The sequence below is a fragment of the Chrysochloris asiatica genome, unplaced genomic scaffold, assembly GCF_000296735.1.
Source record: "Chrysochloris asiatica unplaced genomic scaffold, ChrAsi1.0 scaffold00428, whole genome shotgun sequence".
Lineage (NCBI taxonomy): Eukaryota > Metazoa > Chordata > Mammalia > Afrosoricida > Chrysochloridae > Chrysochloris > Chrysochloris asiatica.
This window is the reverse complement of record NW_006408946.1, coordinates 1,305,169-1,330,759: the sequence shown is the minus strand read 5'-3', so window position 1 is coordinate 1,330,759 and position 25,591 is coordinate 1,305,169. Positions and strand designations below refer to the sequence as shown.

Genomic DNA, 25,591 nt, shown 5'->3' with positions numbered 1-25,591 from the left:
CCACATAATTAACAATAAAAACTTAAAAAAAGACACTATTAAAATATCAATTAAAAAATAAATCTCAAACTTACCTTCTGTAGCCAAATTGATACACAAGGCTTGTGAAAGAAATGGTGACAGGGTAACTCTGTTGCTATGTCATCCTTAATATACTCACTGCAACAGATAGGACAACACTGCTCCTGACCAATAGCTGAAAATAACACATAATTTAGATCAATCACAAAACGTTTAATTTTAATACAACTGAAAATCAATATATTGACTCATAGACAATACCTATGAAAGACAGCAAAACTAGACTTTGGAAAATTAATTGGTAAGTTTTCTTTGTCTGAAATATCACTGTTCAAAATAAACATTGCTTTTATAGAAGAACTGACTGGGTAATATTTGTCCCAGTTGTAACTTAATAAACTAAAAATATTACTTTACTAGGTGCAAGTTTGTCAGAATTTGTTTGCTATAGAAAATCCAATGGAAGTTTCTAATATTCAGCATTCCATCTTTTAGGTACACTGACAATCTATGCTATCATCGTACTGAGGCATATACAGTACCATTTAAAATTTGTATTTGTGATCAGTGTTGCCCTTACCAGTGTGATCTTCAAGAACAAGAGTCTCTGGAAGACCATCAATGCTTTCTTTACTTGCTGGTGGATTGGCCACCTCAACATCTACTGCAAGAGACTCGAGATGTGCCAGGGCAGTCTGAAGACAAAAATAGAATTACAGCTCTTTGTAAAAAAGCATTTTAAAGATATATGCCAGAGTTGTATCCAGTAATATTCTCTTCCTGTTAACGTTCCCTTTGCTTCAATCTCTTGCCCGACCCACCACCACTCTTCATCCCAAACAAAAGCATATAAAACACAAAACAAAGTCACAAGTACAAAAGAAAGCTATCTTTGCTTAACAACCATCTACTTGCCCATCATATGCATATTTTCAGGAGTAACTACCTATCTCTCCCCATTTATGGATTCTGGTGTGGGACCTATAATATGCAAGAAATAGAAGCGCTCTGAATAGGTTTCACCTGATTAAAGACAAACTGTGGCTGAGGTTACTGGATGTTCAAGGTACAAAAGCAGATGATACATTTCTAAATGGCTTCATCTACTGCAGGCATAAGGTCAGCACACCCACATCATCAGCATCCAAGTACTACTCAGTTATGTGAACTGTGAACTTAACTGAGGGGTTCAAATATTTGTATAAAGGTAGTGTTCTAACAAGGATGAAAAGAACATCAGATCATATGAGTCACCCTTATTCTTTCTGGCTTAATTAGCCTGTCTGGCTCAAATTAGATTACAACTGTAGGTAGACATATCTTTTTGTCTGCCACTTGTACAATTATAGGCTCTTAGTTCACACACTACTTCCTGTGCCTGGCCTTTCCCATCGATCTAAATTCTATCAATTCTTCTGGGCTGGGGTAAGTCCTGTCTCTTCCATGAAATCTTAATTAGTGTTTTCAAGTCATATTATTTTCCTTCAGAACTGCTTCTATATGCAGACAGGATTATACTGTCTAATAATTACTTGTTAATATACCCTAATTACAGCATGATAGGACCACCTATCTATGAGAGATCTTTGCATTAATCTAGTTCAGATGAAAAAGTTGAAACAGATTTGACAACTATTAAAATGAAGCCTCCCATGCAGCAGGAGAATTCTGTCTGAGAGTTAACACTGTGCAACATGTGTTAGTCTTAGGTAAGTTTTTTGTTTTTTTTTTAATTCCTCATTCTCTAGATATTAGAGCAACAAATTATGTATTTCCAAGAGATTATGAGATGATTTATAACATAGAATAAGACCAAGAAAGGAAACAACAAAAAGTCTCATTATATTCTGAGGATGGTGCCGGACCAAGCACTGCTGTATTCTGTTAAACAGAGGGTTGCAATGAATCAGAGCTGATTTGGTAACACCTAACAACAACATAGCCAAGATGTCTTTATTTTCAAAATTCAATTAAAAGTCCTCATCTGCTATTGTTTTTTCTGAATGGGTGAAGCACTCATTGTGTGCTCAGGCTGCTAACCAAAACATTTCAAATCCACCCAGTGGCCCCTTGGAAGAAAGGCCTGGTAATCAGCTTCTGAAAAAATTGGTCAAAGGAAAAACCAACTTGGCAGCAACTGGTTTGACTTTTTTTTTGGTTTTCTGCGAACCATAAGGTCAGCAGTTGGAAAAAGATGAGATTTTTCCTGCTATGCGTCAGAACAAACTCAATGGCACTTAACAACAAATCTACCCAGATTAAAGTCTTCTCTGCCCTCCACACTTCTACAGTCTATAGTGCTAATGCACTTAGAGCCCCTGCCCTCACCAATCTCATTAGCTAATAAATATAGTTAATAATATTGAACACAAAACTGGGTTCTGGGTTTGCAGAGCTATTAAAAAAAAAAAGACAATGTGATGCTAATTGATTTGCTGTGTTTCAGCTCCAAATCCACCCTTCAATTCTGTTTTGTGAAAACAGATCTGAGCCTTTAATATTTTTACATTGTTTTCCTCTATCAACTGGCATGATCTAAAACTGAACCACTAGAGGGTGCTGGAGAGGCAATCTAAGAAGAAAGGACTTCGCTTCCCTTCATGATTCTCATGGGCTTGCAGAAGCAGACCTCTGCAGCGTGGGTGGCTTCTTCAGGGTCTGGATCAGGTTTATGCAGGTTCTCCAGCTGTAGTTTCTGCAGTACAAGGTGCCCAATAACACCCAGTGGCCAGAAACTTCCCTTAGTACCCATTCTTAGTGGTGGAGTGCTTCCAGTAGGTTGCCTCTTGTTAAAATTTCTCCTGGCACCACAAAGAAATTAACTTTTGGCACATTCCAGGTGAATTCTCAGCAAGTTTTGATGATGTGGTTCCAAACTAACTCTGCCATCAGTGAGCCACAGCAGTGTCTGGATCTTAGCATCTGGGGGAGGGTTTCCTTGAGTAGGTTCTCTGAATCCTACAGCTGTTCCTAGTATCTATGTGCTAGACGGCAAGGTCAGTTTGAACCACAAGATTGGTGGTTCAAACTCATCACGTGCTCCTCAGAAACTCTATACAGGGTTGCTATGAGTTGGAACCAACTCAACCTCACTTAACAACATTCTAATTATTTTGTTTCTCTCTTTATTGAGCCCAGACTGATACAGAATTGGTGTTGTTGTTGTTGTCAGGTGCCATCGAGTCGGAACCGACTCATAGAGACCCCATGCACAGCAGAACGAAACAATGTCCGATCCTGGGCCAACCTCACTACCACTGCCACACTTGAGTCCATCAGTGATGCCACCTGCCCAATCCATCTCGTTAGGGGTCTTCCTCTTTTTCTCTGACCCTCCACCTTACCCAGCATGACATCCTTCTCCAGTGACTATTTCCTCCGGACAATATGTCCAAAGTATGAGACGAAGCTTAGCCATCCTTGCCTCCAAGGAGCACTCTGGCTGCACTTCCTCCAAAATAGATCTATTGGTTCTTTTGGCAGTCCATGGCACTTTCAGTATTCTCCTCCAACACCACAACTCAAAGGCATCAATTCTTCTATGATCTTCCTTATTCACTGTCCAGCTTTCGCATCCATATGAGGCTATTGAAAACACCATAGCCTGGGTCAGGAGCACATTAGTCCTCAAGCTGACATCTCTGCTCTTCAATACTTTAAAAGTTCCTGTGCAGCAGATTTGCCCAATGCAATACGTCGTCTGATCTCTTGACTGCTGCTTTCGCGAGTGTTGATAGTTGATCCAAGAAGAATGAAGTCCTTGACAACTTCAATCTTTTCTCCATTGATAAGAACGTTGTTTATTGGTCCAGTGGTGAGGATTTTTGTTTTCTTTACATTGAGATGTAATCCATATCGAAGGCTGTGCTCTTTGATCTTCATAAGTAAATGTTTCAAGTCCTCTTCATTTTCAGCAAGCAAGGTTGTATCATCTGCATATCGCAGGTTGTTAATGAGTCTTCCTTTAATCCTGATGCCACGTTTTTCTTCATAGAACCCAGCTTCTCGTATTATTTGCTCAGCATACAGGTTGAATAAGTATGGCGAAAGAATACAACCCTGTTGCACACCTTTCCCAATTTTAAAACATTCAGTGTTCCCATGTTCTGTTCGAATAACTGCTTCTTGGTCTAGGTACAGATTTCTCAGAAGCACAATTAAGTGTTCTGGAATACTCATACTTCTCAATGTTGTTCATAGCTTGTCATGATCCACACAATCGGAAGTCTTTGCGTAGTCAATAAAGCACAGGTAAACATCCTTCTGGTATTCTCTGTTTTCAGTCAAGATCCATCGGATATCAGCAATGATATCTCTCGTTCCATGGCCTCTTCTGAATCCAGCTTGAACCTCTGGAAGTTCTCTGTCAATGTATGATTGTAGCCGTTTCTGTTTACCTTGAGCAAAATTTTACTCGCTTGAGATATCAAAGAGATTGTCCGATGATTTCTGTGTTGTGTTGGGTCACCTATCTTTGGAATGGGCATAAATATTGATCTCTTCCAATCAGTCGGCCAGATAGTTGTCTTCCAGATAGAATTGGTAGCAGCAGTAATCCATGGCCATAATGGTAACGGAATTTTGGGATAAATCTGGGTGGACCTTTGGATTTGAGCAAGTGCTGAGTTCCATTGTCAGTGGGAAATGGTATGCTAGTAATCTATGGCAAGCAGTGGCATCACAATCAAATGGTGGCTGACAGTGATGAAGCGCCAAGTGAAGCATGTGTCTTGGGTGTTTTCAGTAACAATGACTAAAAACTACTATGTGGAATAAACTCGCTGGCATGCCCTTAGATGTTTACAAAGAGAAGACGGCAAACTCAGAACTATTAACTCTCAGTGAAAGACATTAATATTAAAACTAGGGAGCATCCATGATAGACCTAACAGGAATTCTTATTTCTAAAAATAAGAAATAAAATCAATTGTATGGATTACTTTAATTAAAATGAGAATTGAATTCTCAATCTTGTTAAGTTTCTCAAAAGAGTACTGATTAGTATAACTATTATTCTGAAACATGAATTGCGTTCAGATAAAACTGATAATATTAACTCTCCAAGACACTCTTTAGCAGTGGAAGTAGCCTGCCCTCCACAACTAGCCTTCCTCTGCTTAAAATGCCTGTAATAACCACACTTGGCATCTGCACCTCTTAGTATATCCCTGCCTGGCAATAAAGGTTAATGCAAACTTGAAATTCGTCAAGTAAAGGGTAGGATGATTGAGTGCATAGACCACCAAGTAAAGAATGCTAAGCAATTGAGGTTTTGACTGAAGTCATGGAAAATATGCAAGAAGGAAGTCACAGTTATCAATTAGAGCTTCATGATCAATTATAGAAACAAGCACTAGTAGCTTTGTAAATTTTCTATTGGCTTGTTATGTGTCTGTATATGATAACCATCTTCTTCTTTTTCTCATTTATATATTATATTCCAAGTACTGGAAATTAGATTTCAGATACAAGAATACTCAGTGAGATGGCAATTAAATGTGTGGCGTAATCTTGTCAGTGACAGATACAGTGACTGCTTCTGCTCCTTCTAGGGAAATGATGAGAATTTCTTCACTTGTAAGACCATCTGTATCTTGCTAGTCAGAACTAGAATTGTTTGACTTTGGATGGGAGTTCAACTGCGTTTTAGAAAGGTGCATATGAAAGCCAAGTAGTCAAAGGGGTGGACTGTACCAGTCATCTATCTGTTGCTCTTCAGATCCAAAATTACGATTTATGCCACTCTTGTGAAAATTGATCTAGGCCTTTAAATATTTGTTCCTTTGTGAAGCTGGCATGATGTGAAACTTTGTTCACAGATGGTGCTGGTAAGAAAAGGGCTCAATAGGTTTTGGTAGCATGTGGGGATTTCTCTAGCATCAGGCCCCTAAAATGCACACCAATTTTCAGGCCTCAGGATTAGGCAATGCATGGACATAGTGCCAGCAAATTTCCCCAGCATCTAAGTAGGGTGGTTTTGTAGTAGTGCTTCTGGTTAGACACAGCTTTCCCTGGTCCCTAAAAAGCACATTTCCAGCATGTTTTGCCAATGTGGCACTACAGAGACTTCTTTACATCCAGTGACCTACAGTGTGCCATCTCCACCAATGTCTGAATCTCAAATATTGGGGTGGGACACTTTGGATGTTATCACTTAGCACTAAGGATGGAGGCTACTCCTCTATCTGTGCCTGTGTTAATACTCTTTAGCATTCATTTTATTTCTTACAATGAGCCAGACTGTAAAGCTGTCTGAAGTGCAAGGTTGGTGGTTCAAGCTCACCAGCTGCTCCTCGGAAATCCTATACAGGGTCGCTATGGATCAGAACCAATTCGACGGCACTTAATAACTTCATTACTTCAATCCTGTTATAGTCAATACTTTCCCATCAGGAGATGAAAATGGAAGCCAAGTGCCTTTATTTGACCCTTTTCTTTCTCACATAACTACAATAATAAATCTCTAATTATCCTGACAGACCTGCTTACAAGAATTCTTCAGTTCTGTAGCTAAACAAACAAACAAATAGAAATCCATTGCCATCAAGTCAACTTTGACTCACAGTGACCATAAAGAACAGAGGTATACTATACACTCCCTAGGGCTTCCAAGACTGTAGTCTTTATGGAAGCAGATTCCCACAGCCTTCTCCCATACTTCAAACTGCCAGCCTTTTAGTTAGCAGCTGAATGCTTAAACACTATACTATAGGGTTCTTTGAAATAAAAAGAAGGGATACTACATGTACAGTAATTTCCACTTTAGGAAGGCAATTCAGGCTAACTCTGGTACCGTAGTGGTTACGAATTGGGCTGTGAACCTCAAGGTCGGCAGTTCAAAACTACCGGCTGTTTCGCAGGAGAAAGATGAGGCTTTCTGCTCCTGTAAAGATTTACAGCCTTGGAAATCCTGTGCAGGGTCACTGTCAGTCTCCAAGGTATTTAACAACAACAACATACTTAATACGTTTTGCCTCAATGGGCTCAGTAATCATCAAAGTGTCAGAAAGACTAAACAGCCCAACCTGGAATATTTTTAGGTTTAAAGTAGCACATTTATGTATTACACTGGCCAAAACTGCTGTAAAAGACCTCTTTAAAGTGTGAAAAAGCAAAGATGTCACCTTGAGGACTAATGTGTGTCTAATCCAAGCAAAAGTATTTTCAATTGCCTCATATGTATGTGAAAGCTGGGCAGGGAATAAGGAAGAAAGAATAATTGATAGATTTGAATTAAGGTATTGGCAATGAATATTGAATATGCATGGACTGCCAGAAGAATGAACAAATCTGTCTTTGAAGAAGTACAGCCAAAATTGAGCATGGTAAAACTTCATTTTTGTTATTTTGTACATTTTATCAGGAGGGAGCCTTCTTTGGAGAAAGTTATCATTTGGAGAAAGCGTCAGTATAAAGAGAAGATGACCTTTGATGAAATGGGTCAACACAGTGACTGCAACAACAGACTCAAATATATAGCAATGGTTGTGAGGATGGTGCACGACTGAGCAGTTCTGTTGCACACTGGATTGTTATGAGTTGAAACTGATTTGATGGCACCTAACAAAACAAGGACTCTTGCTGTAGTACTGTAGGATCAGCATTGGACTACGAACCACAAGGTCTGCAGCCCAAATCCACCAACTGCTCCTTGGAAACCCTACAAAGGGGCACTTTGAGTCAGAACTAACAATTACAACAACCACAAAAAAAACTGTATAAGTTCCTGGGTGGGAAATGGTTAAGCAACTACCCAGAGGTACTTTAAAAAACAAGTCTGGTGATCTGTTTCTGGTAAGTCTAAAAAACCCTATGAAGCAGTTCTACTCTGCAAATATGGGGTCACCGTGAATTGGAATGAACTCTACAGCAACTAACATAAATAACAAAGCACAAAATTTTTTATCAAGATAAAGTTTAAATTTTAACTTTTACTGCATCCAGATAATGGGATGCTTTCTCTGACTGATTACTACTTGGATGACTGTTGATTTGGGTACACCTATGAAAAAAACAGCCTTTTACTGAGAGTTTATCATGTACACTAAGCATTTTTCTAAGTGCTTTAACATAATCTCACAATAATCCATTAGGCAGATTTTATTATTCCATTTTGTAGCTGAGGAACCGGAGACTTGGCCAATTTAAATGAATTGGCCAAGATCATTTAGCCTAACTGAATCTATATACATCAACAGTTGATATGTTCTTAACCTCCATGTACCTTCCAGCTTAATGTCTCCACCTCAGTATATATGAGGTGCCCTTTTAGGTACATGATGATTTTTCACAAGGTCATGAGCATAACAGTCTTAAGAGAATCAATAAGAGAACCAAGAAAGTCCATATTCTTGACTTTCTTCTTAAAAACTGCTCTACCTAAAGAATGTACCTAAGTCAAAGCACCCACATTTCTGTTCATACTTTCTTCTACTCTGTCCCCACATTTCTCTTCATACTCACTTTCTCCTACTCTATAAAACAGAAGTATAGTTCTTACTTAAGGAGCTCTAGTAGCGCGGGAGAAAGATGAGGCATTCTGCTCCCGTAAAGATTTACAGCCTCGGAAACCCTGTGTAGGGTCACTATGAGTCGGAACCGACTCCACGGCACTTAACAACAACAACAAGTAGCGTAGTGGTTGCGAGTAGGGCAGCAGTTCGAAACTACCAGCTATTCTGCTGGAGAAAGATGAGGCATTCTGCTCCCGTAGAGATTTACAGCCTTGGAAACCCTGTACAGGGTTGCTATGAGTCGGCACTGAGTCCACAGCACACAACCACCATACCTCTTACTCACGTCATCTGAAATACTGACGTTATATGGAACTTTAATGAGTGAATGAACCCAATCTTACATATAAAATTATTGATGCAATTTATGCTGTATTGATATTTTATGTGTTAGAATCTGACAAGGCAAGTTAAATAATCTGGAAAAAGTCTTAAGCATATTCTGTCTCATAATGTTCGGACTTCTCACCTGATAAGCAGTGTATTTCTCCTGAGGCCACTTTGAGAAAGTTATAAACTAGTAAAGTATAATTTACAGCAATGATCTCTATAGCAGATTACAAATAGGTAAAGAAAATGGTGCCACAGCAGAGCTAGTGTGTCTATGTGTGTGTGTGTCTACCTACCTACCTACACTATCTACTCATATACCTATGTAAGTTACAACCTAAACTGACGTTTCTAATCTCAGAAAATTTCAAGTTAAAACTCTTTCATTAATTTTTATTCTCTTACTTTTGATATATTCGCTTATCCTAAGTTCATTACTGCCTCCCAGTTCTACTTTGGAATTATATCTCATTTGGAAATAGTAGTATAAAGAAAGAAATTCTTAAAATGAAATATACTAGTGCAGTGGAAGTTTTCAAACATGAAAATGCTTGGCTTTTTACCCTAAAAAGAAACAAAAAACAAATCCACTGCCAAGAGCTCACAGCAACCCTGTATTTCTGAGGCTGTAAATCTTTACGGGAGCAAAAGGCCTCATTTTTTTCCCACGGAGTAGCTGGTGGATTTGAATTACTGACCTTGTGATTAGCAATCCAGAACTCATGCTACAGTGCCACGAGGACTGTTTTTACCCTGTTGTTGTTGTTGTTGTTGTTCGGTGCTGTTGAGTCAGTTCCAACTCACAGTAATCTTGTATAAGGTTTCCAGGGAGCGGCTGGTGGATTTAAACTACCAACCTTGCAATTAGCATTCCAGTGCTTATCCTACAGAGCCGATATAATGAAGAACAGTTTTTCTGTTTTAACTAAATAAGGGGAAGACGGCATGCAAACGCTGGCACCAAATATACCATACTTAGAGTAAGTACATTTGTGGGGGTGGGGAGGGGGCGGTGAGGTAGGGGGAGAAGCATTAACTTTAAAACAATACAGGTACATCCCACTTTTGAAGAGTTTGCTTTACATCACTTCATTTTTATAAATGACCCACGTTAGTACCTGTTTTGCTAATGAAAAGAAATCTGAAGATGATTTTTTCCCTTTATAAAAACAAGGGGAAAAGTGAAACTAGTGTTTAGTGTTTGTTTTGCAGCTAACCTTAAAAGAGGCAGCATGCACCCAAATAGTGAGAGCAGAGTTGCCAAGTTCCTTCCCTGGAAACCACACTCAGTATGTGAGCATAGCTAACTGAGCTATCACGCTGCTGTTGTTCAGTGCTGTCAAATATGTTTCATCTCAGAGCTACCCTGTATACAGTTTCCTAGTAGCGAATGGTGAGTTTGAACTGCTGATCTTGAGGTTCAAACTGGCCTTGTAGTTCATCATCCTTCAGAGTCATACCAGGATTCCAACTGAACTCTTATAGCTCCTAACTATGTCTGTAAACACTATACGTTGGTGTTTTTCAAGGTTTTATGTTTTATTTGGTATGATTTAGTTGGTTATTTTTTGGGTCTGGAAATGCTCAAACTTTTTTCCCCATGTAAATTAATAGTAATTGCTTCATTGCTTTATGCCATTTCGGCTTACATAAGGTTTCATAGAAATACTACTTTTTGGATAGTGGAAGAAATGTTTATTTAGAAGACACAAGAACAAAAGAAAGGAAATTACTTGTAAAAAGTCAAATACCCTTAGAGATCTTCAATTTCATTTCAATATATCTGTATACATACACATAAAACATTTAGAGTCAAATAACTATATAATTCAATATAGAAAAGTGTATTTTCTAAATATAAGAGGAAGATTTCTTATTCTACAGTAAAAATTAGGAGACAAATTGAGAGGACTCAAGAATAATTTACATATACTTATTAGTTGCAATCACTATTCGGTAATTATTATCAAATTGATCAGAAAATGATTCTCCTTTAAAGAAGTCTAAAAGCCCTTAAATACTTAATTTTATCATTTTGCATCCTATCAACAGATAGAGAGATATGCCACGAGCATCTAATCCAAAGACCAAACCCATTCCCACCCAGTCGATTCTGATTCTGATCACCAGAGTTACTAAAATACCTCCATAGCCTGGGCTAAGCGTTCTTCAAGTGCCATGTAGGTGAGGAACTGAGGATCCACATAAGAAATAGCTTCAGCAACTCCTAGTCCATCTGCAAATCCATCAAATAAGCTGGGGGAAAAAATACAATCATGATTTGGGAAATCTTTATAGCCAAGACATAATTATGTTAGCATACTGATAAGACAATAACCATTTTGAGCAGAAGTCCTTAAACTGTTTTAACATACACCTTGTGGGTGGTGGATGAGAGGAACAGAAAGGATAAGTGCATGACTCTTCCAGACTCCCTGCACAAAGTTTATAAGAACACTCTATTTTTATGTTTCTAAGTTCTAGCTCTCTAGATTGATAAACACCGAGGCAAAGATAGTATTCTCTCTTTTATAATTCTTCTCAAATATTTCCACTTTTATTTTAGTTTCCAACCAGAGTTCAGGTACTACTCTGATAGTTACTGGACTTACTTTAATTCTATCATTAGTCAATGCCTCTTTTTCTTCTCTTACCTTGTATTGCTTAAGTATTTTGGGTTTTAAAATAATTTTATTTTCTCAATGCCTTTCTCATTAGTCTCTCCTACTCTTATGAGAATTAGGTCTCCTCCACTATTACTCTTTAATACCATTCAGTTCCTAACTGCTTATTCTTACCAGGTTTTTTTCCTAAGGGAAAAGTATGCTGTGGGTTAATGTGCTGGACTGCAAGGTCCGTTTGTACTACAAGTTCAGTGGTTCAAACGTACCAGCTACTCCTCGGAAACCCTTCACAGGGTTGCAATGAGTCAGAACTGACTTGACAGCACTTCACAACAATAAGATGGTCCAGGTCTCACCCTACACACCATTCCTCCATGCTAGAAATCTTAGAAATATTAAGTCCTTCAAACTTTGGAAATCTTAATATATTCTCCATCCTTTTCTCTTTAATCTTGTTCCCTTAGAAATGACATTCAAGCCTATTTCTTCGATTATCCTCTCTGTAGATAATCTCTCCAGACTCTTCTTCAACTCTTGGCCTATATTTCTAATTGTATGGGAGTATCTTACATGGACATATCTCAAATTCAAGATCTCCAAAACTAAGCTTATTTCTCTATCTCAAGACAAACATCTGCTGGCTTCCTTACTACTACCAGTTTGACTATTACAGCCAGAAACATCCACAGTAACACAGGTAGCTAAAAATAATGTATTGCCATCATTGAAATTACAAATTTATTACCAAGAGATAGAGAAGTGATTCTTAGGAAGAATGTGCATTGTAGCTTCCTGTGAAGTGCCAAGAGTCAGTTCCGACCCATAGCGACCCTGTATAGGGTTTCTTAGGAGCTGCAGGCTGAGTTTGAACCATTGACCTTGAGGTTCAAATCGACTTTACAGTCCAGTGCATTAACCCATAACGCCACACCAGGAACCCATATTACATAAGCTTAGTACTTGGAAAACAACAACTATCAAAAGAAAACATAGTATTAAAGAACAAACATTCTCAATAATCACAGATTTTAGAAATGGAATTAACACTAAGAATTACTAAATCCAACCACCCTTGCACCACCAGGGGGTCTCCTTCATGAGAAAGAAGATATAGTGCAAAGAGAAAGAGCCCTGGAGTCAACCAAAAGGATTTAACTTTACTTTTTACTTAATAATAGTTAAAGAACTTGGACATTTTATTTAACTGTTTATTTTATTTCTTCATCTAAACAACAAATGAGATGCACACAGGTGCCTGGCACAGAGAAAGTACCACAGTACTCATTCAAGAAGTAGTACTATTCATTCCAAAATATGCTGGTTAATGGGGTGGTGCATTCCAGTGTGGGGCAGGCCTGTTAGAAAACGTACATGAAGTCATTATTCCTGCTTATAATATTTAACCCTGTTGTTACAGTTCTGCCTAGAGAAATACAAACTATGCCCACTTTCTCTTTGCATTTTATTCCTTTAAGTCATTCACTTCTCAGTAATTACCTTCTTTCTCTACGCTAAATAATCAAAAGCCATTCAAAGCATGATTACCTGGTTGTAGACTGGCTACTACAAAATCATCAGTTAATTTTAAACATTCTAGTATTATTCATCGGGCAACCACCATGGTAGTAATTGTTTCAGTACTCATGAATTCAATAATCATCAACAGATGCTAAAATCAGTGAATTGAAGTTTGATATTTTGAGATGTGACAGGTTATTTACAGTCAAAGTGCTTTCCCACAAGATGGCTATTGGTTATAAAGGAAAAATGGCAACTGCACAGTGAAAAAGCTTGGAAGACGTGATCTTAACTAAGTTAACAGATGCAGTAATGGAAAAGAGTGACATCATGCACCTGCTGATCTGTACCAAGAAGGAAAAACATCACTTCTCTGGTGTTCCTGCCAAAGACCATAACTAGAATTTAAACCTGACATCAAACAAACCCAACCTCAGGGACACAAAACAGGCCTGGCCTGTTTCAAGGTCAGAAAAAGAAAGATCCAGGAAATGTTCTGGATTAAAAGAGACCAAAAAAAACATTAACTAAATGAAAGAGGTGATCCTGGACAAGGCAGGAAAAGAAAAACATTTTTTTTTTTTCTTTTGCTCTAAAGATAGTGGACAAGTGAAGACATGAATAAGGTATCAATGTTAACTTCCTGCGTTGAACAATTGTACTTTGTTCAAAAAATAACGGAATGTCCTTATTTTTAGGAAATTCATTCTAGAATACTTATGAATACAGGAGTATTAAGTCTACAATGTATTCATAAATAGTTCTAAGGGAAAAACAAAAATAAACATATCAGAGAAAGGAATGAAAGAATGATAATGCAAATGCACTAAAATGCTAATATTTAGGGATTCTCAGTGAAGGATATATGGGAATTCTTTGCATCACTTTTGCAACTTTTTTATAAATCTGAAATTATCTCAAAATAAAGCTAAAAAAAATCTATTATTAAAACTGTAGTTGCAGTCAGACAGTGATCATTTTTTACAACCTTATTAGGTTAATAATTATAGTCTTGAATTCTTATAGGATGAGAGAAAGGTTAAGTAATTATGGTAGAGCTAGGATCTGAGAACCCCATCTGTGCACATCCCAAGTCCATTTTTGCCTTATTACCTACCTCCTACCATACTAAGCTCTGGTAGTACAGCAGAAGGTAATAAGGAGCTCTGGCAGTGTAGTGGTTACGAATTGGGCTGATAACCTCAGGGTCAGCAGTTCAAAACTACCAGCTGTTTCATGGGAGAAAAATGAGGCATTCTGCTCCTGTAAAGATTTACAGCCTCGGAAACACTGTGCAGGGTTGCTATGAGTTGGAACCGACTCCACGGCATATAACAATCCAGAAAGACTAACAGTAACTTAAAACTAAAGCTAGAGTCTTTTCAAGTTAAAATTATATTCAAAACAGACTTATTCCTTCAAATTTTTATATGGAACCTTTTTCAAAAGTTATTTGGAATCATATATAAAGATTTTTTAAAATATCACATAGTTCAGTCATTTTACTAAAAACAAAGACAAAAAACCCTGGCAAGTAAAGTACAATTTTTTTTTTGGTGGGCGGGGGGAGACTCCTGGTGTGGCACTATAGGATCAGTGAACCACAAAAGGCCAGCAGTTCAAACCCACCAGCTGCTTCTTGGAAACCCTACATGGGGTTGCTATGAGTTGGAACTGACTTGACAGCACTTAGCAACAACAAATTACAATGGTGGAAATGGTCAGTTAAATTTTAATGCATTATAAAATAGAGAATCTATATGATGGAGCTACAGAAAAATGTTTTTACAGACATTTAAAAACTTGCAACAGAACGGCTGTCTCACAGAAAAGTATTATTGCCCGTAACAGACAGGATAAACAAGTGATTCTTTCATATGCTGAGTACTTTGATGAATTACTTTGCATAAGGGAAGAAGACAACTTCAAAATTAACAAGGAGTACAGCAAGATGATTAGGGAGTTTTGGTAGCGTAGTGGTTACAAATCAGGCTGGGAACCTGAAGGTCAGCAGTTCGACACTACCAGCTGTTCCGCGGAAGAAAGATGAGGCTTTCTGCTCCTGTAGAGATTTATAACCTAGGAAACCCTATATAGAGTCGCTATGGGTCATAATCGACGGCACTTAACAACAACAACAACAGCAAGAGGATTAGGCAACAGCATTGAACAACCAGGACTTCAGTGAAACCACCGATATTCCATGAAGCCAGAAAATGGGTTCTGGAGAACAAGAATATTCAAGGTGGGATTACCCCACTTCTGCTTCCAAAAATGGTTGATAAAAGTCAGCGCTGCACACATAATTATCTTTCCCGTGAAGAAAGAGAATAGAAGGGTAAAGAGGTATTTAAAAAATCTTGAGTTAGTGTCTGGACAAACTGGAGAAGCACTAAGTAGTTAGCACAGAAAGTGAAGACAAAAAGGAGGCTTTGAAAGCACAAGTTTTAGAAACCTGCAGCGATACCAAGAAATTAATGTCAGCTTTATTTTTCTAAATTATCTGTAATAGAATAATATAGTCTTGTTAACTAAAAGTAAACACATTCTTAAAAACATACCATGCAGAGAAGAAAGCCTCATCTTTCTCCTGCTGAGAGGCTGGTGGATTCGAACTGCTAACCTTGTGGTTAACAGCCCAAAGAGTAACCCACAACACAATGAGGGCTCCTTTTTAACATCTCTTGGAAAGTAAAATAATGTCTCTCACATTTTACATATATAGAAAGAAAAGGAAGGACAATTAAGGAAAACTACATTTTTACAATTCTTCTGACTTATCCATATGAAATTCAAGTAATATTCACTAAGGACCTTTTTGTTTTTTTTAATGCTATGCTAAGTGCTATGGAAGGAGCTCTGGAAATAGAGTGGTTAGAATTGGGCTGCTAACCTCAAGGTGGCAGTTTGAAACTACCAGCTGTGAATTGGAATCAACTCCATGGTACTTATCAACAAGTGCTATGGAGTCCTGGTATGCCATTGCAGGATATGCACCAGACGGCTAGCCTCAAGGTTGGTGGTTCAATTTCACCAGCTACTCCTCAGGAATCCCTACACAGGGTCAACTTGATGGCACTTAACAATAACATGCTCAGTGCTATAGGATACGTACAGCAAAATAAATATGTCATAGTATAACTTAAGCAGGATGTTAGATGAGCTTCAAGACAGCTAAGGTCCTTGGGTAGTACATATGATTTGTGTTCGGCTATTAACCTAAATTTTGGCAGTTCAGACCCACCCAACAGCACCATGAAAGGAAGGCCTAGCAAGCTATTTCCATAAAGACTACAGCCAAGAAAGCCCTTGGAGCAGTTCTATTCTGTAGCATATGGGGTCTTTGTGAATCAGAATTAAATCAGTGGCAACAGGTCTTTTTTGTTTATTTCAAGAAAGTAAAAAAAGAAGTTATGGACTGAAAAAAAAGTAAGGAAGAATCCATTGAGGAAGTGTCTTAGGAAATGAGTTTTGAAGGACAGGATGACTCTTAACAAATGGTAAATTCAGAATAGTTTTTAGCTATTAGGACCAATTTTCATAACTCAGAATCATAGACAAATTGCATTCAATAAACAATTAAGCATGATAATAAATAACATTGTGTTACCTACCTCCAGTCCACATCTAAGTCTTCACTTACACTGGAATCATCCTCAAGGTTGTTGTTACCATCCAACATGAAAGCTTCTGGCTGTGCAAATTCATTGGCAGGCTCATTTCCTTCATCACTGCTGCTTTCATTTACTTCATTGTACTGTAACCAAGGAATTTCTCCTTCTTCCAAGGATGTCTGTTCCCTAATTCAGAAATTTTAATTAAATAAATATAATTTCAAAAGCACATCATAAAACTGGTCTTTAAAGTGTTTTATTTAGTGCGCAAATGGTCTCTATTCATTGAGTTCTATGTTCTTGGTACTTCTATGATTTAAAAAAAAATCACTTTCCTTAACTGCAAGATTATCTTAAAAAGGAAGCAAAATTTTTATAGTTTTATGTACTTGCTGTTGTTAAGTGTTGTCGAGTAGACTCCGACGCATAGCGACCCTGTATAGTTTCAAGAAGTAGCTGGTGGGTTTGAACTGCCAACCTTGTGGTTAGCAGTCCAGTTCTGATCCTATAGTGCCAACCAGGAGTCCATAGGAATCTACTGAAAGGTTACCTATGCTCCTATAGCTCTTCTTTTTGCATAAAAAATTAATTCTAGGAAACTTGGAATTTTCAAACACCTCAACTGAGTAGTTTCCCTTCATGATTAAAATAATATTTTAATTCTTCAACCTGGCCTACAAATCACTACAAAATACAATGTTTTCTCCTCTGTTTATTTCTCCAACTTCATCTATATCAAGACTCTTTCTTCCCTGTTTATTATGCTCCTGGCACAGTGCTGTAGAATAAACACTGGACTGTTAACTGAAAAGTTGGCAGTTCAAGACCATCAGCTACTCTTCTAAAACCCATGCAAAAGTGATTATGAATCAGAATCCACTCCAGGGCATTTAACAATTATTTCTACTCTTGGAATACATGGATGTCATTTGTACCTGGGGCTGTTCTCTTACCTGAAATGCTCTTCTGCCAGATTTTTGCATAGCTACTCTCTTCATGATATTCAGATTGGATTAAATGGTAAGAAAATAACTATCTTTTAGAGATTGTTGCTGTTTTTGTTAAGTATGGTTCAGTTCTGACTCACAGCTGGTGATGCTTAGTGGATTCTGCTTCTGAATATCTCTACTAAAAAGGAATATACAAGGTTTTCTTTGTAGCATTGTTTACAGCAGCAAAATTTGTGAAAAAAATCCCATCAAAGAAAATTAGTTTAATAAATTGTAGTATACCTAAAATATAAAAATATACAGCTTTTTAAAAAGAATTAAGCTGCTATAAATGGATGAAATGGAACAAGAAAACAAAAACAAAAAAGCAGGTACTGAAAGTATGTGGAAAGTCTATAGGGGATAAGCACTGAACTATGAACCACAACTAAGAAATGTGTACAACAGGGTTGTATTCTTTCACCATACTTATTCAACCTGTTTGCTGAACAAATAATCTGAGAAGCTGGGTTAAATGAAAAATGTGGCATCAGGATTGGAGGAAGACTCATTAATAACCTATGGTATGCAGATGATACAACCTTGCTTGCTGAAAGTGAAGAGGACTTAACATATTTACTGATGAAGATCAAAGAGCACAGTCTTCGGTATGGATTACATCTCAATGTAAAGAAAACAAAAATCCTCACCACTGGACCAATATACAACATTCTTATCAAGGAGAAAAGATTGAAATTGTCAAGGACTTCATTCTTCTTGGATCAACTATCAACACTCGTGGAAGCAGCAGTCAAGAAATCAAATGACATATTGCATTAGGCAAATCTGCTGCACAAGACCTTTTTAAAGTGTTGAAGAGCAAAGATATCAGCTTAAGGACTAAGGTGCGCCTGACCCAAGTCAGGTATTTTCAATAACCTTATATGCATGTGAAATTTGGACAGTGAATAAGGAAGACCATAGAAGAATTGATGCTTTTGAGTTATGGTGTTGGAGGAGAATATTGAAAATGCCATGGGCTGCCAAAAGAACCAATAGATCCATTCTGGAAGAAGTGCAGCCAGAGTGCTCCTTGGAGGCCACATGGCCAAACTTCGTCTCTCATACTTTGGACATACTGTCAGGAGGGACCAGTTGCTGGAGAAGGATATCATGTTTAGTAAGGCGGAAGGTAAGAGAAAAAGAGGAAGACCCCCAATGAGATGGATTGGCCAAGTGGCAGCATCGATGGATTCAAGCGTGTGAACAGTAGTGAGGCTGGCCCATGATCGGGCAGTGTTTCGTTCTGCTGTGCAAAAGGTCGCTATGAGTCGGTACCAATTCAATGGCACCTAACAACAACAATGAACCACAAAGTAAGCAGTTTGAGCCCACCAGCCACTCTGAAGGAGAAAAATGAGGTTTTTTGCTCCCATAAAGATTTATAGCCTTGAGCTCTGGTAGCGTAGTGGTTACGAATCGGGCTGCGAACCTTAAGGTCAGCGGTTCGAAACTACCGGCCGCTCCGCAGGAGAAAGATGAGGCTTTCTACTCCCGTAAAGACTTACACCCTTCGGAAACCCTGTACAGGGTCGCTATGGGTTGGAACCAACTCAATGGCACTTAACAACAACAACAAACCCCATACAAGGTCACTCTTAGAATCGACTTGACAGGCACTTAACAACTAAAGTAGGTAAACACAACATGCTACACCAAACCAATTGCCAATTTGACTCAGAGTGATGCTATAGAGCAGACAGAGTAGAACTGTCCCCAAAGGCTTCCAAAGCCAAATCTTTCTACCATGGAAAGGCTGGAGGGTTAAAATTGCCGACACTTTGGTTAGTAGCAAGTGCTTAATCACTTTGCCACCAAGGCTCTTAATGTGTTACCACTTGCACCGAAAAGGTAGGGAGGAATGTATGTGTACACATATATGTTTTTATACACACAGAATATCTCTGGAAGCTCATACAGGAAACTGTTTACAATGACTTGGACCTATTCATTCTGTTTGAATTCTTTTTTAAATTTGTATTTGTATATATTCCTACTTTTAAAAGCGATTTTATGTGTAAATCAAGAGTTCAACTTGAAATCTTTACCTAAAGACAATAAGTTGCAAAAAATATAAATAAAGTATTTCCTGTGCACAAAAACCTATATTAAATGTAATGTGGGAAACTAAGGTGCTCTATCAGCTTGAGGACTAAGGTATACTTGACTGAAGCCATGGTATTTTCATTAACCTCATATGCAGGCAAAAGTTGGACAGTGAATAAGGAAGATCGTAGAAGAATTCATGCATTTGAGTTATGGTGTTGGAAGAGAATATTAAAAGTACCATGGGCTGTCAAGAGAGTAAATGGATCTGTGTTGGAAGAAGTACAGCCAGACTGCTCCTTGAAGGCTCTCATAATTTGTACATATTGTCAGGTGGGAGCAGTCGCTGGAGAAGGATATCATGTTTGTTAAGGTGGAGAGTCAGAGAAAAAGAGGAAGACCCCCAGTGAGATGGATTGACAAAGCAGCAGTCTCAATGGGCTCAAGCGTGTAAACAATTGTGAGGTTGGCCCAGGACTGGGCAAGTGTTTCGTTCTGTTATACATACAGTCCTTATGAGTTGGTACCAACTCGAAGGCACCTAACAACAACAACAACAACAAGGTTGTTGCTTCACCCAAACCACAATAAAGTGTTAAAAACTAATTGACTTTACCAATACTTCAGAAAACTTATTTTTGTTAATGCAAAGTACAATAGTAAAATGAGTTTAAGTTATGAGTCATGTGACCAATTACTAAGAATTGTCCATTTTTAGTATATTTAGCCCAAATGTAGCTAAAGTTAGCGGAAGGCTAAGACATGTTTAACAAATGTTAAAACCTTGAGAGTTTTTTTGTTTGTTTGTTTTGTTTTGTTTTAATTTCAACCAGAGTAAAGATTCTTTTTTTTTCCATTTGCTCAAGTCTCTATTGGTATTTATCTGGACAGCTCAGAATTTTAAAATATGCTAACTTTTTCTTACTTTTGTGTTCTTCTCTTAGCTCCATCCTACATAGATATATTCGATTTTTTGGTTTTCCCCATCCAGATTTAATTAGCCTTGTCAGAATTGAGCATACGATATTCAGGGTAATCCATCATTCTGAATCAATTTGGCAAAGTACATAAAACTGGAAAGAGACTTGTGCATGTACATATATCTTGGAAATATAAAACTACCTTATTAAACAGTTTAAGTCACTGTTAGACATGTCATATTAGAAAAAATATATGTAGCCACAGATTCAATAAAAGGAGTTTGCTAGCTCTGAGAGCAAGTCTAGAGAGTAATACTATAAAAATAAAACCATAATTTGGTATTACATTAATGTAAAAGACTCATTTTTAAATACTAGGCTTTTTAAGTTAACTTTCCAACCTGCAATAAACTGAACAAAAGGTACTTTATAAATACATAAATAAAATCTTTCTAGTAGGATATTCTTACTCATATTCTTGAACAGACTTGCCTTTTAATATATCAAAATTATGAAGATGATCAGAGCAAAATCTTGGCAAAATTAAATTTCATTTAGATTTTAAATAAAATGCTATACAACAATGTACCTATTTAACTTAACAGTACTAATCAGAATTTATGCTGCTGTTGTCAAGTGCCATTGAGTCAATTCAGACTCACAGTGACCCTTGTATAGGGTTTCCATAAAGCAAATGGTGGGTTTGAACTGCAGTCCAGTGCTTATCCTATAGGACAGGACTCTAGAACTTACTTATATTTGGTGCAAATTTAACTTGGGGGTATGGTGGGTACAAATACATCTTTTCATGAAAGAAATACACACAATTGCTCCCATATTATAATCAATACATTTTAAAGAAATATAAATAGTATGCCTTTACATACCTAACTAAACCTATAAATGTTTCCATATGTAATTTCAGGCTCTTAACTATAATACAGGATGTTGTTGTTATTAAGTGCCTTTGAGTCAATTCCAATTCATACAGATCCTGTATAGGGTTTCCAAGAAGTAGCTGGTAAATTTGAACCACAAATCTTGCGGTTCAAACTGACCTTGTGGGCCATTAACCCACACTGCTACACCGGGACTCCATAATATAGTGCTGGTGGGTTTGAGCTGCCAACATTGTGGTTTGCAGTCCACTGCTGATACTATAGCATTGCATCAGGAAGCCAGACTGGCCATAGTAGATACTAAGTTTTACAAGCCTGCTAGAAGTTCTGGTGTGGTGCTGTGGGGGTTAATGTGCGGGACTGCAAAAGTCAGTTTGAACTGCAAGATTTGCAGTTCAAGCATTTAATAACAACGGGGCCAGTCTAATAAAATCAGAGGAATCAGCATAACAAAATAAGTTATATTTGTTAAGGTTTTAATATCTAATGCAAGTATATAAAGATGATAAATATTTTCTCTTTCTCTATCATAATTAAATGCAATAAAAATTAAACCTGGAATGGAATCAAAATACAAAACCAAATTAAAAATTCCCAAGCTGCAATACCTTTATGAAAGCACACATCTCACTGTATTTGTAACTTACCTAGTTACTGACTCACCACCTAGTTACTGACTCACTTGTCTTCCTCACTAAACTTCGGTGTTTCTCAGTGTTGTCTCTCACCTTGCATTCTCAGGCCTTACTTATGGCAGTGCTTGGCACACAATAGGCACTCTCTATGTATGTATATAAGGAGCTCTGGTAGCGTAGTGGTTACAAATCGGGCTGCAAACCACAAGGTCAGCAGTTCAAAACTACCAGCTGCTCCATGGGAGAAAGATGAGGCTTTCTGCTCCCATAAACATTTACAGCTTCAGATACCCTGTACAGAGTTGCTATGGGTCAGAACCAACACCACAGCAGATAACCACCAACCACATGTATGTATTAGGAACGTTGGTGGGCAGTGGGTCAAGTATTGGGTTGCTAAACTCAAAGTCATTTCTTCTGGAGTCCTGGTGTGGCGCTGGTGGTAGGATCAGCACTGGACTGCTAACTGGTAACTCGGTGGTGCAAACCCACCAGCTGCTCCTTGGAAACTCTATACAGTGTTGCTATGTGTCGGAACCACCAACAGCTTGTTGGTGGTTAAAAACTACCAGCCACTCTTCGTAACAAAGATGAGGCTGTCTGCTCCCATTCAGATTTACAGGCTCAAAAATCCTACAGGTTGGAATCTACTTAAAGTCAGTTAAGTTTCTTGACGCATGTACTGCAAATCAACCGCTAAAAATAGTCTGTTCAGAAAATGAAATCATTTACAGAATAAGCCTACAAACGTCCTTAGAAATTTTTCTGTTATTTCTGAATGAATTCTAAAAAGTATTTTACATTTCTTTTGTCTATCATAGATATCACAATGACTCTGTTGCTCAACAACAGAAACTAAATTCAGTAACATCCTGTGAATAGCAGTATTAAAATTATCAATATATTTTCATAAATTGGTACTATTAACATGAAAGAAATTATCTAAAAGTTAAAAAATATGATCATCATACATTAATGGATTTTCTGAGAAATAAAATTAAAGCCCAATAAATTAAACCCCTGAAAACACTGATTTTATGTAGTTAACAAATCAGCAATTTTATTTTCCATAATTTGCAGCACAGAATTTTAAATGTTTTCATTAATGCCAATAATGTAAAGGTTTGAGGCTTTCATAAAAAATAATCTACTATAAGAAATTTGTAAAGCCCTATAAAGCATAATAAACACTCTTGACAAACTGATACTTATTTAACAAACTTTAATTTTATAACTTGATACATATAACTCAGTTGCCAAATTTTAGGCATAATCCAATTTTAAGTAACTCTAATTGTATAGCAAATTTTTAAGATTTTCACATCTTACAGTACAGAAAAGCAACTAAAATCTGAGCTAGAGTCCAAAAATGCTTAAAAGGGAATTGCAGCTTTACAAAATCAAGGGTACACCGTTTCATGCCATTAGTCTCAGAGATGGAGTCCTGGTGGGGCGTTGTAGGATTAAACACTAGACTGCTAACTACTAGGTTATCAGTTCAAACCCACCAGATGCTCTTCAGAAACCCAATACAAGATGGCTATGAGTCAGAACTAACTCATACAGCATTTAACAAGTCTCACGACTTGAGGGAACTTAACAACAGATGAAATGCAGGCATTTACACTGGAGAATTGCTTCTTTTTTCTAATAAATGTAGAGTTCATTAACAGGAAGGCAAAATAGTTACTTAAAATAATTTTAAGAGTTATTACATTAAAAGCTTATGAAATAGTCGTGGCAGCAGCTAGAAGAACCTAAAGGAAATCACATGATGAGACTGACAATTTTAAACTCACAAACACAAATCTCAAATGGACATATAACACTAGAAATAAATTCTTCAGTGTTACCTAACAGAAGAACCATGTGGTGGCCATGTCTGACTTCCTCTGGCTTCACAAGGGGTAAGAGAATCTAACTCAAAAACAGCCCAAAGCCTATTCCTATGAAGTGTAGGTCAGACATACCTCCACCCTCCACACATCCCTACCACAGCACTCTCTCCTTCATATCTGGTTTCAATAATCCATTGCAATGGCTACACAGAACTCATAACAATACTCACCATATGGGATTTATTAGAGAAGTGAACAAAGTACAATTCAGGATCAAAAACCAACTCAAGACACATCAATTCTTCTTCGGTCAGGGCAGCCTCTGGTCTGCCATACTGCAGACATATCTCTCTCTTATTTTCCGCCTTGCAGCCACATGGCCCCATGGCCTCTGCCGACTGGCAAGTATTACCAAGATCCTTTAGTTAGTCTGTAAATGTCCCAACGGCACATTCTGCAAGTGAGTCTCTGGCCTGTAGGTATAAAGCTTTACTCAGCCCATGGGCCTAGGTGCCTATAACTGTTCCGTGTGGCTGCCTCTGCCATGTCTCTGCTGTCACAGACTTTCTAGGTGGGGATCTCACATTCCATTCATGCTATTCTTTCTTGATAGTCCTGGAATCATCTGCTCCTGTTTCTGAGATGGTTCATTTTAAACCTAGAAGGGATGGCAAAACTAACAAATCCCAGACTTACAGTCCTATATACCTTATTTCTACCACTCGTCTGTCAGTTTGTTATACTATGGTGGCTTGTGAGTTGCTGTGATTCGGAAAGCTATGCCACTGGTATTTTAAACACCAGCAGGGTCACCCATGGTGAACAGTTTTCAGATGAGCTTCCAGACCAAGACAGACTAGGAAGGAGTGACGAGCTATACTTCTGAATATTTAGTCACTGAAAACCTTATGAATAGCAGAAAAACACTGTCAGATATAGTGCCATATAAAATGAGCTCCTCAGGTTGGAAGGCACTCAAAATGCAGCTGGGGAAGAGTTGCCTCCTTAAAGTAGAGTTGACCGTGATGAAGCGAATGGAATAAAGCCCGTGGGAGCTTCATTTGCTGACGGGGCACAACTCAAAATGAAGAGAAAAATCTGTAAACATCCACTGAAAATCGCAACATGGAATGTATGAAGTATGGAGTTGGGAAAATTGGAAGTTGTCAAAAATGAAATGGAATGCAAAAACATTGATATTTTAGGCATTAGTGAGCTGAAATTGAATGTTATTGGCCACTCTGAAACTGATGAACATATGGCTTACTACGCCACAAATGACAAACTAAGAAGAATGGTGTTGCAATCATTGTCAAAAAGAACATATCCAGATCAGTCATGAGGTACAACACTGTCTGTGATAGGATAACATCCATGCGCCTACAGGAAAGCCCAGTTAATACCACTATTATTCAAATTTACGCACCAACCAATAAAGCCAGTGAGGATGAAATACAACAATTCTACCAACTTCTTCAATCTGAAATTGATCAAACATGCAGTCAAGATGTATTGATCATTACTGGTGATTGGAATGCAAAGGATGGGAGCAAAGAAGAAGGATCAGTAGTTGGAAAATATGGCCTTGGTGATAGAAATGATGCTGGAAAATGCATGATAGAATTCTTCAAAACCAATGATTTG

At 37.8% G+C, this 25,591-nt stretch overlaps 1 pseudogene; it reads right to left on the bottom strand.

Annotated features, from left to right (window-relative positions):
* The window catches only part of LOC102833766, an 81,168-nt pseudogene that overhangs the window by 7,308 nt on the left and 48,269 nt on the right, over positions 1 to 25,591 (bottom strand).